At 46.6% G+C, this 17,444-nt stretch overlaps 1 protein-coding gene and 1 pseudogene across 1 annotated transcript in view; both read left to right on the forward strand.

The window, feature by feature from the left end:
* RGSL1 (regulator of G protein signaling like 1) overlaps nt 1-17,444 on the forward strand; it is a 99,425-nt gene that overhangs the window by 39,851 nt on the left and 42,130 nt on the right.
* LOC131751265 (RNA-binding protein with serine-rich domain 1-like) lies at nt 8,026-9,007 on the forward strand (annotated as a pseudogene).

A 17,444-nucleotide genomic window follows, 5' to 3' on the forward strand; every position in this document is an offset into this window, starting at 1 on the left:
TATGCTACAAGACTGGTTCTCAAGGAGCTCACCTTCTAGCATGAGGAACGGCAGTATGACTTATGCTATGATAGAGGTGAGAACAAAGTTCTTTGGGAACATAGTGGAGGAAAAATTACCTATGTTTTGAGTTCAGGAAATCCAGGAAAAATTCATAAAGGCAAGGAGATTTAAACCAGAATTTATGCTTTGCAGGATAAGTAGGAGCTCACCATGTGGACATGGAGCAAAGGGTATTCCAGGCAGTGGGAAGAAGTTAAGCAAAGACACAGAGAAGGGATGTATGTATGTAAGTATAGGAATGTTGAGTACTCCAGCATGGCTGAGGTGTAGCATTCTTGCAAAGAGCTCGGGAATGGGGCAGTGGCAAGGGATGAGGCAGGGAAAGTTAGTTGGGACCATATATAAGGGACTTGAATGCTTTGATAGTAGTCTGGACATTATTTTGCAGGCAATAAGTTGCCAATAATAATTTTAAAGGACTGTAAGATTGTCTTCACAAACTGCCCAAGTCATGCTGCCAGAATTGAGTTTTTTTTTTTTTTTTTTTGTGGTACGTGGGCCTCTCACTGTTGTGGCCTCTCCCGTTGCGGAGCGCAGGCTCAGCGGCCTTGGCTCACGGGCCCAGCCGCTCCGCAGCATGTGGGATCCTCCCAGACCGGGGCACGAACCCATGTCCCCTGCATCGGCAGGCAGACTCTCAACCGCTGCGCCACCAGGGAAGCCCCAGAATTGAGTTTAAGAGTATGAATTCATAACTTTCTCAGATCTCCTAGACTCCTGGGGTAACCAAAGTGAAGTATATTCCTGAAAGGATTCAACTCAGTGATTGAATAATAGCCATATAGAATGTAATATAGTGTTACTGATGATGGATAAGCTCTAAATATCTATATTAAGTATGAAAAATAGACTTGTGAAATGACTATTCTATTAATGTCTATTCTGTTTTCAAAGATTTATGAGTGGTGACGACAGCATCATGGCATCATGAGATGCTCTCTTTGCCTCTCTCCTTCAATTTGCAACCAGTAAAACATCCATAATTCAACAAATATTCCTTGCCCGACACATCAGGATGCTAAAGGGTTCCACGCATCTGTACATCTAAAGATCAGTGGACTGGCTAGAGGCACCCTCACACCCAGCTCGTACCCCATTTTCTCCCCTCATTCCCAGCAGCTAAGCCCATGATCCCGGTTCTCCCAGACACAGTGGAGGTGCCCACCATCCCAGGGCCTCAGACGGTGATGCCTGTGACAGCAATGGCGCTGGCAGCAGCAAGGCAGCAGCAACCTCAGAGACACAAGCAGCAACCATGAGGGCACCAGTGACAACTCTAGCAGAGGTGGTTGAGGATGAAAAGTGCCGATTCTCAAATACAACCAGAGGCTGCGCAGGTAAAAGAAAACAAAAAACTTGTGCTATAGCACCACCTACTAGAAAACAAAAGAAAAGCCTCTAATTGCTAACTTTTTGAATTGTTAGAATCAAGTTCAAGAGCTTTACCTAAAGAAGAAAGATGTTTGGTACTTCAGATGCACTGGCAGGGGAACAACTGATCAAGCACGATGAAAAACACAGTGACACGGTTTCACGAAAAGAAAATGAATATTCTCCAGAAACCAACCTTAAAGTCATGAAATACTGCCATTGAACTGATAGAGAATTCAAAATAGCTGTCATGAAGAAACGCAGTGAGCGGCAACAGGCCTTAGAAAAGCAGTTCAATGAGCTCAGGAATAAAATTAATAAACAGAAGGAATACTTTACCAAAGACGTTGAAACTCTATAAAAGAACCAATCAAAAATTCGGCACCTGAAGAACCTAATAAACGAGGTGAAGAATACATTACAAGGCACTGGAAATAGAGCCAACCAGATGGAAAAGAATTAGCAAGGTCGAAGACAGAAATCTAGAAATGATACAGGGAGAAGAGGAGAGAGAACTAAGATCTAGAAGAAGAAAAAGATGAAGGGGGGGCTTCCCTGGTGGCGCAGTGGTTGAGAGTCCGCCTGCCGATGCAGGGGACGCGGGTTCGTGCCCCGGTCCGGGAGGATCCCACGTGCTGCGGAGCGGCTGGGCCCCTGAGCCATGGCCGCTGAGCCTGCGCGTCCGGAGCCTGTGCTCCGCAACGGGAGAGGCCACAGCAGTGAGAGGCCCGCGTAACGCAAAAAAAAAAAAAAAAAAAGAACAAAACAATTGGTGCCTTGAGAACCCAAAGACAACTTTGCCTATGTGACATGCGTATATGGCATATCAAGGTTTCAGGATTCAACGGGATGGTCTGTAAAGTTTTACAAAGCTGGAGCCAGAGGGGTGAGAAAAGTGGACGAACACACAAGCACAGTAAAGTATCGCCAGCCTCAAGTTCCCATCGCCTTCGATTCTAACAGACATATCTTTGTTTTTGAAGAAATTTTAATTCTAGTCAATGTAAGTTACTCAGTCCTTTGGAAATATTTTTTAAAAGCAGAACTGGGGTCAGGACTAAAATAAGAAACAATGCAAGCATAAAATAAAATTCTACCAATAAGTCCAAATATATCAATGATCACGGTAAATGTAAGTATCTTAAATTCCCCTGTCAAAGTAATCGATTTTCAGAACAGGTTAAAACACAAAGTCAAGTTATATGCTGATTATAAGACATATGCTTAAACAAGTGGGCACACAAAGGCTGAAAACATAGGCATTAAAGTACACTAGAAAAATAATAAAAGAAAATAGATGTTATAATACTAACATCAGACAAAAGAACACTAAAGATGAGAATCAATAACATTAAAAGAGACAAATATATTTTGTCCTTTCTGTTCCCTTCAACTCACAAAGAAGATATAACAATTATCAATTTTAATGCGTTAACACTGTGGCCTCTATATGCATCAAATAAAAGCTGATAGAAATAAAAAGAGAGATGTTTTCCAGATAACTTCTGGGTTAAATAAAAAATAAATAAAGTAATAATGACAAAATAAATGGAGAAATTATTCAGAAGTGAATGGCAGTGAAAGCGCTCTATGTGTCAAAGCCCATGGGATGCAGCGAGAGTGGACTCAGCTAAAAAAGAAGTCACCTTGCCATTTTCTGAGCCTTCAGGCTCTTTACAGTAGCACTGCACCATTTGCTACAATGGCCACTGTCCACATGTGGCTAGTTAAATTTCAATCTATTACAATGAAAACTTCGCTTCCCTAGTTGCACTGACTACATTTCAAGTGCTCAATAGCCACGAGTGGCTAGAAGTTATCAGAGTGGACGGCACAGATTTTAGGAACTTCTCATCCTTGCAGAATGTGCTGCTTGGCAGTGCTTCTCTAGAGTTTGCCAGGGAAGTTCCAGTACGTCAACTTTGCTGACTGTAGGCCGCCATTGATCCCAGGTTTCAATTGGCCAAACTAGCCAACTATAGATATTTACACCATTCGCAGATGCTCAAGCCACGTATTAAACCTAGAATCTCAGGCGAGTCAACTCATATTGATAAATGAGGCTCAATCAACTCTTCAATTTCATTTTCGAGTCAAGCACCTTTAGAATTCATTCACAGCCGCGTTCCCCATACCGTTGCCAATGCCGGTCGGTGAGGTCTTGTAACCCTTTGGTGGGTCGGTTCCCTCTCTCAGCTCAGGCCAGGTCTTGCGCCCCCTTGTCTGGGCTGTGTTGGGATCTGCTCTTGTTAGGGACATGGAGGTATTAAGAGTGGTGGGAGTAGGTCCTACAAAGACTGGCATCCCCTGGTGACGGGCCCGTCCCGGGTGCAGTCACTGAAAGGTGTTTATGCAGAGGAACACTTTTTCCTCTCAAGTGGGAAGACGGGTTTCCTCCATCAGAAAGAGAGGTCCTATGGAATTGGGGAGTTCAAACCTCTCAGCCTCCCCTGTTTCCCCATTCCAGATCTCGAGGTCCCATGCCTTCCCCCACAGGTGCCCTTGTCTTAGCATTAGAGACTGGGGGTGCCGGCCTTAATTGGCCCTGCCACTCTACAGCACATGCAGTACAGCACTGGCTTCTTAGCCATGTTGGCCCTGCAACCATAAGAACTGAGGGATTCCTTTCAAGTTGGTATAAAGGCTTTTGAAAGTACTTGACACTAGAACGTTCCCTGAGTTTCTGGCAGTTTTCTAAGACTTATCCAGGGATGATTGTGACCAACCTTGAACCTCCCCCAGGAACACCTCCTGTCATTGAACTCTTCTAATCTGCACTCGACTCATCATTCAGCGTGACATTCTCTAATTAGTGTGTAGTTTGTGTATTTCCTGTGCGTGTCTGAGTCTACTACACCTTTAACTATATCGTAAGCTTTGTGAGGGCAAGATTATCTCACAACATTGAGTAAATTCCTATGTACTGAATTCCTGAAGGCATTCTGGCTCATCCTGATATTTCATGCCAGACAAGTGACAGTGGCTGTGCCTGGGGTCTCTCAAGAACGTGGGGTGGTGGGTAAGGGTGACAGGTCTGAGTTGGAGTCTCGCCGTGGAGCAGCCAGGCCATGAAGGATTTCCGTGGGCTCCTGTGGTCAAGCTGAGTTTTCCTCAGGAAACTCTTTCAAGGCACTCGGTGTCCACAGACTCTGGAGCTGTCTGCCAGCTCTGCTAATTATTCACCATCTTTGGCTTCCTTCTTGGCAACTGGTGGGCCGTGTCTGGTTTGGGATGGGTGAGTCCTGTCTTCAAAGGCTTGATCAGGATGTTCCTATTTAAATGAACAACATGCAGCCTTGGTGCCTGGCCAAGGTGGGGCCTGAGTGACCGGGACGGGACCTGAAGTGGGGTCCCTTGTCCTCATGCATGCCACTTGCAACCTCACATTGCCGCGGGCTCAGTGCCGCTGTTCTCTCCCCGCCTCCGGCCACTGGCAATCAATCAGCTGCTGGAAATGGCCAAGAGGTGGAGAGAAATGTGGTGGTCAGGACATGACTGGTGTCTGCTTGTCCCTCAGTGTGCACTCTGTCCCTTGGATCTACAGCTCTGAGGTGCTGGAGATATCATTAGGAGCGACCTAAAACAGCCTTTTTTGACACCTGCAGTGCAATCTAGGTAGAACTGGGCTACGTAGAAACGTGCACTGGCTCTTTGCTGAGGGTGAATACTCAGCGGAGCAATGGCCTTTGCTGCACAGAGGGCCACTTCCGCTCACAGCAGCTCAACAGCTCCCCAGAGCACGGGCCAGAACCGAAGAGAATGCTGCAGCTTTCTCCTCCCTGCTTCACTCCTCACAGTGTCACGTGCATGGCTTCCCTTTGTACCTCCTCTCCCTGAGCATTTAGCTTTTTGAAGTTTTCTGGGTGTTTTGATCACTAGTTAAAAAGGAAGTACTGTGGGGTTACACAATCACTCCCTTGTAGGCAACAACCCCATGCTTCCCTCCCTGCTTCTCTCTCTCCCTCCTTCTCTCTCCCTCCTTCTCTTTCCCTCCTTCTCTGTCTCCCTGCTTCTCTGTCTCCCTGCTTCTCTCTCTCTCCCTCCTTCTCTCTCTCCCTCCTTCTCTGTCTCCCTGCTTCTCTCTCTCTCCCTCCTTCTCTCTCTCCCTCCTTCTCTGTCTCCCAGCTTCTCTCTCTCCCTGCTTCTCTCTCTCCCTCCTTCTCTCTCCCTCCTTCTCTGTCTCCTTGCTTCTCTGTCTCCCTGCTTCTCTCTCTCTCCCTCCTTCTCTCTCTCCCTCCTTCTCTGTCTCCCTGCTTCTCTCTCTCTCCCTCCTTCTCTCTCTCCCTCCTTCTCTGTCTCCCAGCTTCTCTCTCTCCCTGCTTCTCTCTCTCCCTCCTTCTCTCTCCCTCCTTCTCTGTCTCCCTCCTTCTCTCTCTCCCTCCTTCTCTGTCTCCCTGCTCTCTCTCTCCCTCCTTCTCTCTCTCCCATCATGCACATGATACTACATCATTTGCAAATATTTTCTCTCATTCTGTAAGTTGTCTTCTCATTTTTTCTTTTTTTATGGTTTCCTTTGCTGTGCAAAAGCTTGTAAGTTTGATAAGGTCCCATTTGTTTATTTCTGCTTTTATTTCTATTGCCTTGGGGGACTGGCCTAAGAAAACATTGGTATGATTTATGTCATAGAATGTTTTGCCTATGTTCTCTTCCAGGAGTTTTCTGGTGTCATGTCTTACTTAACATGTGTTTAGTTCTCACACTGCATGTTTCTCTTTCTGGATCTCTATTACATCATACTATGTTAATTTATGGACATAGGATGCTTGCTCCTACACCACAGTTTTAATTATTGCATATGTATAATGTATTATGAAGAATGGTAAAGCCTGGGGATGGAGACAGAAAGTATGATGTATACATACTGTTTAGGAGGATGGGGGATATTCTCACTGTTCCACTCATGCACACTGGGGCTCCTTGCTGCCCACTTTTTACCAATTTTGTTGTCTGATTAATCACCCCTTTCTCTGGAGAGAAGTCAGTAGAAGCCAGATGACAGAAGCAGGGGCTTGGCCTTCAAACCTACCAGCTTAAATCCCTGTCCTGTCCCTGACCAGCCATGAGTCTCTGAGGAAATTAACCTGTTGGATTCTCAGTTATGGAGACTTCTGGAAAACCAAGAGGGCACACCTTATGTAGAGATATTAAGCAACGATATACAGAGAAACTCTTTCAAAGTCAGTGGCGTGTTTTTACACACAGACCAGAAAGAGAGTGGACCCGCTGCTTAGATAATTCAGACTTTAGACCGTTGATGCCTCCCTGAGAGTTCACAGGGCAATCAGACATTACATTGAGGAGGGACAGGAAAGGGAGGCTCTAGAAGCAAAGGAGACTTTATTAAGCATCAACTGTGTAGAGGACAACATTATATTCTTCTGGAACTTGCAGAGCAAATTAGGGAGCTAGGATATGACAAAGTCTCTGCTCCCTTTTCTTTTTTTCTGGCCATGTCCTGTGGCATGCAGGAGTTCCCCGACCAGGGATCGAACCCACGCCCCCTGCAGTGGAAGTGCATAGTCTTAACCACTGGACCTCCAGGGAAGTCCCACAAAGTCCCTGCTCTTAAGCAGCCTCCCTTTTAGTTGGTGAGGCAAAACCTCCCCCCACCCCAAAAAACAATATGAGAAACAGGACAAGGCAGAATCCATCTGTCTTAACAAAGGAGAGAAGAGCAAAACTCAGGAGGTCTCCAACCCCCCTTCTCTCTTGAGGGCTCCTCAAGTTTTCGGTTGTATATACAGAGCTAACTTCTACCTACTTTTATCATCTCCCTCTGGCCACTGCTCCCAGGCAGAATGGAAAGCTGTGCTCAGGAGCCTACACTTCTGGTGAACTGCTTCTCACTGTTCCCTTCCATTCTAGCACACGGGGAACTAATTGCCTTCTGCCAAAGGAGGAAGGTAAATATTTCCCAGTGTGCACCTGCGAGAATGTGTGCACTTCTGAGGTCTGTTTGGGCCTTTGAGATGCTTCTGGTTCCACTTGTCCCTCTCTCCCGTGTCCTGCTTTCCTCTGCTCCTGTCCCATGCTTAGAGGAGAGGCAGACAGCTGCACAAACACAGAGATTACCCAGAAAAGGCCTGGGTTCCTCACAAACATTTGCACATCGTTTAAGATCCCTTACTCATATGTTTGGTCATATATTGAAAGCATGAAACCTTATAAACATTGGGGAGTGTGCTCACATTATACATGCTGAGTATCTATCCAGCCTCTTCATTTCTCTGTAACAGACAGATTTTAGAAAGCCCCTCACCTGCCCCTAAATCTCTCTCCACTGGACAGTAGATGAACCTGAAAAAGTAGCTTTTGAGATTAATTTTGGGATGTCAGTGTATCATTTCTTATTAATATGAAGATATGTTGTTGAATGTTACATATTCGACCTATCTGCATATGTATTGAGTATGAATTAGCTCATCAAATTTATTCTCTAATAATCATCTGCTGTGTGTCTAAAACATATACATAGGGCCTTCCCTAATCCTGACGCCCGAGCGGCGCGGGCCTCAGAGGCTGAGAGCGGAAGGAGGTCGCGGCGGTAGGAAGATGCTGCACTTGGTCGTAAATTGCAGTCGATTAGGATCGTTTCTCAGACTCAAGTTAGAAGTGAGAGTTCAGATAAGTGAGGCCGCCATTGCTGCTTTGAACACCTCAGAAGGGGAGAATGGATTTATCAGGAGCGAAAAAGAAGAGCTTGCTAGGAGTCAAAGAAAATAATAAAAAGTCCAGCACTAAGGGCTCCTTCTCCTACCAAACACAAAGACCGCTCTGATGAGAAGTCCAGGGATCGCTCTAAAGATAAGGGAGCCACCAAGGAGTCCAGCGAGAAGGATCCTGGCAGGGATGAAACTCCAAAGAGGCGCAGCGCTTCCAGTGGTACCAGCAGCACCAGGTCTCGGTCCAGCTCGACCTCCAGCACCAGCACGGGCTCCAGCAGCGGCTGCAGCTCATCTTCGGCATCGAGCCACTCAGGAAGTTCCAGTACATCCCACAGCTCCAGCTCCGGCAGCTCCCCTGGCTCTCTGAGTCCTTCTTGGCTCAGGCAGGACAGCAGGCGGCGTTCCCACTCCAAATCCACACCACCCAGAAGAGATGAAAAGGAAAGGAAAAGGCGGAGCGCTTCCCCTAAACCCACCAAAGTGCACATTGGAAGGCTCACCAGGAATGTGACCAAGGATCATATCCTGGAGATATTCTCCACCTATGGGAAAATTTAAATGATTGACGTGCCTGTAGAGAGGTTGCACCCCGGTGGAGTGTGAGAATCCAGATGAGGCTGAGAAGACGCTGAAGCACGTGGACGGAGGACACATCGATGGCCAGGAGATCACTGCCACCGCTGTGCTGGCCCCCTGGCCTCGGCCACCCCCTCAGGAGATTCAGCCCTCCCATGTGGCGCAGGTCACCCCCACGGATGAGGAGGAGGTCGCGTTCCCCTTGGCGCAGGTCCCCGGTGCGCCGGCGCCGCAGGAGCCGCTCCAGCTTCAACTCCTCCCGATACCCAGGGCCACCGAAGCTCTGCCCTGTGACTTGTATCCCATCCAACTCACTTTTGTCACTTTTCTAGCCGAAGGAGGATCGGTAGGAAAGAAATCCCTCACTCACGGGCAGGCTTCGAAGGTGAAGGCAGTAATGGCTACATTTCCCCTCGCGGCAGAGTTCCGGCTGCAGGAGTGCTGTTGGTTTGGGGTCGTGCTTATGAAGATGCCCTCCAGTTTTCTGGCTAGAAAGCTCCCACGTTTCTAGTTCCTGAGAGGCAGTTTAGTGGCAAAGCCAGAAGGGATGAGCAGGGAGCTCCAGGAGGTGGTACAGCCCCAGCCTGGGAGCATGTTTTCCCCCTTCCACAGGTGACCTGGGGCCGATCTGGTGGCCTGCTCGTGCCCTAACCTGCTGGCCTGCAGGGTCCCACAGGAAACGGTGTGCTTTTACGCAACTGCCGTTCCTGTTAGCCTGGCCCTGCTCCCCTGCTTGAGTCCTCTTCTGACCTCTAGGGCCAAATACCCGAAACGGTTCTTTTCACGTGTACTCGTGTGCGTGCATACACACACACACACACACACACACACACACACACACATCTCCCTTTCTCTTTGAAACTGGTAAGCTGAGAGCCAGCTCTGTCGGGTCATCACAGAACTGCCCCCTCTCCCCCCCCCCGCCCCCCTCCTCCCGTTGTGTTGGTATTCATGGTGGTCGTGCAGGTTACCTTGGCAACGTGTACATTGCTTTTTTGGCTTTTATTGTACACTCAGTACTATACATTTTCTGTTTTCAGTTTTGTAACTTTGTAGCATTTTAGATAATATTGTGTTTGTACTTTGTTGTGTAGAGAAAAGAATTGTGTTGAATAAACCTAGGATTAGAGTGCAAAAATAAATAAATAAATAAAACATACATAGGTAGAAAGAGTTCTAGGCACTAGGTGACTTTCAGTTGCATTTGCAGGACTGTATTCAAGGCAAGGAGTCTACATGTAGAGGGGATGGTGAAGAGCAAGGTACAGGGAATGTGAGACATGCCCTGGGAACACCAGTGGTTCTGGATTTATTGTAAGAGGTACATGGAACCAAAGTTTCTCTGGGAGGGAGGGATAGGAGTGCTTAGAGGAGAGGAAGGCCATTATTCAACATGAATGATGCTGACGTCCCAGTCTTCTGCATAATCATCTGTCCTTACCGTATAAGCAATGCTGTGGGGCAGAGAGGTAGCACTCATGCGCTGACAGCGCCCCTAGTGGAGAGGAGGAGAGTTTGCACCCCGGTCACAGCACGGCCTGTGAACCCTCAGTCTCAGCCCTCAGCTTCTCCGTTTCCTATAACTCTTTAATATTAGAAAATCCAGTCTGTCCATGCCCTTGAGGATGAAGGTCATTTTCTTGACTGTGGGAGAGTGGGGATTTCAGTGTGAAAATGCTGTGGGAGAGAGAGCTTAAGATTGCTTTACGGAAGGGCTTACCTTCCTTATTCCATGTTAACTTCAACTTTCTTTTCTTTTTCTTGTGCAAGTGTGGCATAGATTGGCCAGCAATTCACCATATTCATTTCCTTTTCCTCTGTATGCTGATAAACTACATTTTCCACCTGCCTTGCAGGTGGAGGCAGCCTGGCAACTGGGTTCTGGCCAATGGAGTGTGAATGGAAGTGACATATATTACTTTCCGGTCACATACATAAAATCCTGTCTCGCATACTCTTCCATGCTATTCTCCTTTCCTCTGGATTGATACAGAATCTCACAACTTACTTGAAAGCCATATGTTGTTGAGGATGGAGGAGCTGCAAGTTGAAAAGGAAAGATTTCCTGGATTATACCTTTTAGGAGGCCTGTACACTGTTCAGGAACACTCATTTTAGACTACATGTGGTCAAGAAACAAACCTTTTTTGATTAAGCCATGGAAAATTTACACATTGTTTGTTATAGCAGCTAGTTTACTTGAGCTAATGCAAAGCTAATATGGAACCTTTAGAGGAGAGTTTGGAAAAATCTGTAAGCAAAAAATGAGAGAAAAAATAAGCACCTGCAATTCTAAACCTGATGATAACCACGTTAATATTTTGCTGTAGAATCCTAGCTTTTAAGAAAGCAGGGTGCTGAATGGGGAAAAAGAATGACTGGAAATAGAGAGACCAGATATCGGGTCACCATTTCCCCCTAAATAGCAGAGTTTTGGTTTCTATATGATAAAAAAGGAAGAGCTTTGTCACCTGTGTGGTCCAAGGATGGGGGTTGGGGGGGTGAGGGTTGGAGAGAAAAGAAAAGGGAGGGAGAGAGAGAAGCAGAGAGAGAGAGAAGCTGGGAGAGAGAAAAGGAGGGAGAGAGAGAAGCAGGGAGGGAAGCATGGGGTTGTTGCCTACAAGGGAGTGATTGTGTAACCCCACAGTACTTCCTTTTTAACTAGTGATCAAAACACCCAGAAAACTTCAAAAAGCTAAATGCTCAGGGAGAGGAGGTACAAAGGGAAGCCATGCACGTGACACTGTGATGAGTGAAGCAGGGAGGAGAAGGCTGCAGCATTCTCTTCGGTTCTGGCCTGTGCTCTGGGGAGCTGTTGAGCTGCTGTGAGCGGAAGTGGCCCTCTGTGCAGCAAAGGCCATTGCTCCGCTGAGTATTCACCCTCAGCAAAGAGCCAGTGCACGTTTCTGGGTAGCCCAGTTCTACCTAGATTGCACTGCAGGTGTCAAAAAAGGCTGTTTTAGGTCGCTCCTAATGATATCTCCAGCACCTCAGAGCTGTAGATCCAAGGGACAGAGTGCACACTGAGGGACAAGCAGACACCAGTCATGTCCTGACCACCACATTTCTCTCCACCTCTTGGCCATTTCCGGCAGCTGATTGATTGCCAGTGGCCGGAGGCGGGGAGAGAACAGCAGCACTGAGCCCGCGGCAATGTGAGGTTGCAAGTGGCATGCATGAGGACAAGGGACCCCACTTCAGGTCCCGTCCCGGTCACTCAGGCCCCACCTTGGCCAGGCACCAAGGCTGCATGTTGTTCATTTAAATAGGAACATCCTGATCAAGCCTTTGAAGACAGGACTCACCCATCCCAAACCAGACACGGCCCACCAGTTGCCAAGAAGGAAGCCAAAGATGGTGAATAATTAGCAGAGCTGGCAGACAGCTCCAGAGTCTGTGGACACCGAGTGCCTTGAAAGAGTTTCCTGAGGAAAACTCAGCTTGACCACAGGAGCCCACGGAAATCCTTCATGGCCTGGCTGCTCCATGGCGAGACTCCAACTCAGACCTGTCACCCTTACCCACCACCCCACGTTCTTGAGAGACACCAGGCACAGCCACTGTCACTTGTCTGGCATGAAATATCAGGATGAGCCAGAATGCCTTCAGGAATTCAGTACATAGGAAATTACTCAATGTTGTGAGATAATCTTGCCCTCACAAAGCTTACGATATAGTTAAAGGTGTAGTAGACTCAGACACGCACAGGAAATACACAAACTACACACTAATTAGAGAATGTCATGCTGAATGATGAGTCGAGTGCAGATTAGAAGAGTTCAATGGCAGGAGGTGTTCCTGGGGGAGGTTCAAGGTTGGTCACAATCATCCCTGGATATGTCTTAGAAAACTGCCAGAAACTCAGGGAACGTTCTAGTGTCAAGTACTTTCAAAAGCCTTTATACCAACTTGAAAGGAATCCCTCAGTTCTTACGGTTGCAGGGCCAACATGGCTAAGAAGCCAGTGCTGTACTGCATGTGCTGTAGAGTGGCAGGGCCAATTAAGGCCGGCACCCCCAGTCTCTAATGCTAAGACAAGGGCACCTGTGGGGTAAGGCATGGGACCTCGAGATCTGGAATGGGGAAACAGGGGAGGCTGAGAGGTTTGAACTCCCCAATTCCATAGGACCTCTCTTTCTGATGGAGGAAACCCGTCTTCCCACTTGAGAGGAAAAAGTGTTCCTCTGCATAAACACCTTTCAGTGACTGCACCCAGGACGGACCCGTCACCAGGGGATGGCAGTCTTTGTAGGACCTACTCCCACCACTCTTAATACCTCCATGTCCCTAACAAGAGCAGATCCCAACACAGCCCAGACAAGGGGGCGCAAGACCTGGCCTGAGCTGAGAGAGGGAACCGACCCACCAAAGGGTTACAAGACCTCTCCGATCGGCATTGGCAACGGTATGGGGAACGCGGCTGTGAATGAATTCTAAAGGTGTTTGACTCGAAAATGAAATTGAAGAGTTGATTGCGCCTCATTTATCAATATGAGTTGACTCGCCTGAGATTCTAGGTTTAATACGTGGCTTGAGCATCTGCGAATGGTGTAAATATCGATAGTTGGCTAGTTTGGCCAATTGAAACCTGGGATCAATGGCGGCCTACAGTCAGCAAAGTTGACGTACTGGAACTTCCCTGGCAAACTCGAGAGAAGCACTGCCAAGCAGCACATTCTGCAAGGATGAGAAGTTCCTAAAATCTGTGCCGTCCACTCTGATAACTTCTAGCCACTCGTGGCTATTGAGCACTTGAAATGTGGTCAGTGCAACTAGGGAAGTGAATTTTTCATTGTAATAGGTTGAAATTTAACTAGCCACATGTGGACAGTGGCCATTGTAGCAAATGGTGCAGTGCTACTGTAAAGAGCCTGAAGGCTCAGGAAATGGCAAGGTGACTTCTTTTTTAGCTGAGTCCACTCTCGCTGCATCCCTTGGGTTTTGATACATAGAGCGCTTTCACTGTCATTCACTTCTGAATAATTTCTCCATTTATTTTGTCATTATTACTTTATTTATTTTTTATTTAACCCAAAAGTTATCTGGAAAACATTTCTCTTTTTATTTCTATCAGCTTTTATTTGATGCATATAGAGGCCACAGTGTTAATGCATTAAAATTGATAATTGTTATAACTTCTTTGTGAGTTGAAGGGAACAGAAAGGACAAAATATATTTGTCCCTTTTAATGTTGCTGATTCTCATCTTTAATGTTCTTTTGTCTGATGTTAGTATTATAACATCTATTTTCTTTTATTATTTTTGGGGTCTACTTTAATGCCTATGTTTTCAGCCTTTGTGTGTCCACTTGTTTAAGCATATGTCTTATAATCAGCATATAGCTTGACTTTGTATTTTAACCTGTTCTGAAAATCTATTACTTTGACAGGGGAACTTAAGATACTTACATTTACCGTGATCATTGATATATTTGGACTTATTGGTAGAATTTTATTTTATGCTTGCATTGTTTCTTATTTTAGTCCTGACCCCAGTTCTGCTTTTAAAAAATATTTCCAAAGTACTGAGTAACTTACATTGACTAGAATTAAAATTTCTTCAAAAACAAAGATATGTCTGTTAGAATCGAAGGTGATGGGAACTTGAGGCTGGCGATACTTTACTGTGCTTGTGTGTTCGTCCACTTTTCTCACCCCTCTGGCTCCAACTTTGTAAAACTTTACAGACCATCCCGTTGAATCCTGAAACCTTGATATGCCATATACGCATGTCACATAGGCAAAGTTGTCTTTAGGTTCTCAAGGCACCAATTGTTTTGTTCTTTTTTTTTTTTTTTTTTTTGCGTTACACGGGCCTGTCACTGCTGTGGCCTCTCCCGTTGCGGAGCACAGGCTCCAGATGCGCAGGCTCAGCAGCCATGGCTCACGGGCCCAGCCGCTCCGCGGCATGTGGGATCTTCCCGGACCGGGGCACGAACCCGTGTCCCCTGCATCAGCAGGCGGACTCTCAACCACTGCGCCACCAGGGAAGCCTGGCACCAATTGTTTTTGTGACAACCTCTGTTCTTTCATTCCTCAAATAAATGAATTTTATATGGGAAATTTAACAAAAACCAAGGCCTTACCCCACTCTTCAGAGCAGCACCATCTAAGGCAGCAGTTATTGATTAGTATCTTTTTTGCCTGCTAAAAGATACAATTTGAGACATCCTAAGAAACAATAGGATGTGGTGGTTAGTAGTGCAGACCCTGGACGGATTCTGCCATGGCTGGAATCTCAGCTTTGTCACCTTCCCTGTCGTCCGATAGCTGTAAGACCTCACTCCAGTAACTTATCTTCCCTAGGCCATGCTTTCCTCATAAGAAATACCAGGTCAATTATAATAGTGCTCGGAGGGTTACTGGGAGGGTTGGAAGAGGTAATCCAGTGCAAACACTCAGCACGATCCTCTGCACAGTGTAAGAACTCAGAAGATGGTAACTGATAGTCTTTTTCTTTTTTCTTTGGCTGCACCATGGCGGCCTGTGGGATCTGAGCTCCCCAACCAGACATCAGACCTGTGCCCCCTTGCAAGGGAAGTGTGGACACTTAACCCCTGGACCGCCAGGAAAGTCCCAATAACTGATATTCTTAACCATGATCTTTGTCCATACCCAGGACTCATAATAAGACCTTGTTCACACAATTCGGCATTTTCTTAATCCCGCCCCGAAGGAGAGCTGTGGAACTTCTTGAAGACTCATGACATCTCTATGAAGAGACATGATCTACTTGTCCTGCTATTCTTAGCATCCCAAAGCTGACTGAAGATCTACATCCATGAACAAGGGTCCAGGGTTTAAACAGGTGCTACATGCACTGGCCTCGTACTGATAACCTCTGCCCTCTTTGTACGTTTTGTCTGCAGTTGCTGTATTAAGAAGATCTGGCCTGAAAGAAATATTCAGTCCTGGATCTTTTCATGTCCCAAATTAACTTTAATGAGCAAACAGGGAAGGATCAAGAGGGCTGCGACTGGGACTTGTGAGAAACTTTGAAGCAGAAGCCAGGAAGGGGTAGATCCCCTCTGGAATTGGGCCAGCATTTGCTTTTGATGACAGCAAACCCTCAGATCTTGTTCATCTGAGCTGAAATCAAGGGGCTCTGGCACCAGAATACCAGAGATTTCACCTTTTACAATGCCTCTGTGTTCCTCATACAACAAACATGTGTTGAAAACCTACTATGAGCAAGAAACTTGCTCTAATGCTTTTATTGTACGCTTTGGGTAATACCAAGGTGAATAAGACACAGTCACGGCCCACAAGGATTTTTTCTTCTAGTAGAGGAAATAAGATGTACACAAATGGCCATGCTGGGGGCTGGAGTGGGGACTGTGACATGTCAGATAAAAGGTACAAAGTTCCATCTGATGGAAGAAGAAGCCGTTGCTTCCACCTTGGAAGGAACCAAGACTGCTGTATGCAGGTAGTTAGATGGGAGCTGCCCTTTAAGAAGAGTGGGATCTGGACCAGTAGAGATGAGCAGTGGCCTTTCAGGTGGAGCACACAGGGCTAGCGTCAGCAAGGCAGGCCAGGGAAGCTTCTGGGCATAGCAAATGGGACCTCCCCTGTTTCTTCTAGCTGTGTTTCCATGGGAAAATGTCTTCAGCAATCTGAGCCTCGGTTTCCCCATGGGGCTAGTTCTGTATACTCCTCAGAATAATTGTAAACGTTAAATGGCTTAAAATAGACAGGCGTGTAGATCATTGTATGTGCTTGAATAATGGTAGTTAGTGTCCCTCATGCCTGTTTCTGTTTCTCCGCTTCACTGCAGTCCCTAAGCTGGTAAGAAGCAGCTTCCCAGGAATTTCTACTGGGACATGGAATTTGGGGGGAAAAAGGGAGGGATCAGCAGGTCAATACTGAAGGTTAACTGAGGAGGTTTAAGATTGTCACAGGCAGTCCCCAGCAGAGGGAGTTCCTCCCTGTCATCAAAGGGCCCTCGTGTCCAGGATTGAACTGTTCCCACCTCGTTACAACTGCAGGATGGCATGAGCCTCTTTGCCAAGTGCCTTGTCACATCTGCATCACCAAAGAGCTCTTCTTTCAAAGACATTTCCTTCACTGCTTTCCCAGTCTTCTGTTTGAAGACATTTCCAGAAAGGAGCTTAAGAATTCATCAGCTGCTCTGTTCCTAGCAGAGTTGGTCTTCTGGACTCGTCTCAAGTGTGATACACCTTATTTGGAGCTATATCTTGTCATTTTCCATTTTTGGTATTCAATTCAACAAATGCTTGAAATAAGACCTTCACTGTAACTCACTCGTTTGTCTCTAAGTTTTGGCAGAGGCTTTAATGTTTAGTAACACAACGGTTGATGGGAAATCCTGCGGTCATTCCAAGGGGACGTGCTGGAGCCTCTACGCAAGACTTTCAAAGGGAAAGCTTGGAGTCATGCTGCTGGCTTTTGTCCATCACGCAGCCCAAGTAAGGAGCTGAGGTTGACAAGAGATTGGCAGGTGGCGATTTCTTTACGGAGAATGTCAGTGAGAAATCATAAATTGCTTCCAGCTTGCCCCGTGACATTTTCAGCTCATTCAGCCAAGTAGAGGCTGAGCTATAACCACACTTTGTTAGGAGTCGAGGAGTCACAAAGATGAGTAGGCCCAATACCTGCAACCTAGGAGCTGCTAAGGAGCAGTAACTCCTTTAATAACAGTCACACCCTGAAAAGCCTGACAGTAGCATTCCAAAGTAGTATAAGGGATGGGAAAGACATTCCATCTTAGGACCTGGAGTCTTTGTAGCAGGGGATCTGGGCCAGGGCA

The sequence above is a fragment of the Kogia breviceps genome, chromosome 1 (assembly GCF_026419965.1).
Source record: "Kogia breviceps isolate mKogBre1 chromosome 1, mKogBre1 haplotype 1, whole genome shotgun sequence".
NCBI classification, from domain to species: Eukaryota; Metazoa; Chordata; class Mammalia; order Artiodactyla; family Physeteridae; genus Kogia; species Kogia breviceps.